The following is a 693-nucleotide window of genomic DNA, read 5'->3' as shown; positions in this document are numbered from 1 at the left end:
ATATATATATATATATTTTTCAAATAAAAAGTTAATATCAATAATTTCTGAAGGATTTATAGAACAAAAGAAAATGAATGAAAAAGAATATTCCAGAAAATAATGTTATACTATGCATCGGGTAATTCACAAATAGCAACAGTCATGGAAATGGATAAGAAAATAAAAGAAGGAAGGAAGAAAAGAAGAAAGGTAGGAAAGAAGGAAGGAAGAAATTAAGAAAGTGTCATAAGCTGAATTGTGTCCCCAAAATTGATCTATCGAAGCCCTACTGTATTTGGAAATAGAGCCTTAAAAGAGGTTTAAGTTAAATTAAGTTAAAACGAGGATGTCAGGGTGGGTCATAATCCAATCTGACTGTATTCTCAAAAGAACAGTAGATGAGGACACAAGGACAGAAACCAGGGCTGCACACACACAGAGGAAAGAACACAAGGAGGTGGCGAGCTGCAGGCCAAAGACAGAGGCCTCAGTAGAAAGCAAACCTTGCAGCATCTTGATCTTGTACTTGCAGCCTCCAAACTGTGAGAAAATAAATTTACATTGTTTAAGCCACCCAGTCTGTGTTTTTTGTTACCAAAGCCCTAGTAATTTATTGCATTTCTGAAAAAATTGTATTTTATATGGCAATCCTACTAAACTAATACAAAAGAAAGAAAGGAAGAGAAAGAGAAAGAGCTCTCGGTATAATTA

This window comes from Galeopterus variegatus, unplaced genomic scaffold, assembly GCF_000696425.1.
Source record: "Galeopterus variegatus unplaced genomic scaffold, G_variegatus-3.0.2 Scaffold2452, whole genome shotgun sequence".
Taxonomy (NCBI): Eukaryota; Metazoa; Chordata; class Mammalia; order Dermoptera; family Cynocephalidae; genus Galeopterus; species Galeopterus variegatus.
This window is presented reverse-complemented; position numbering follows the sequence as displayed.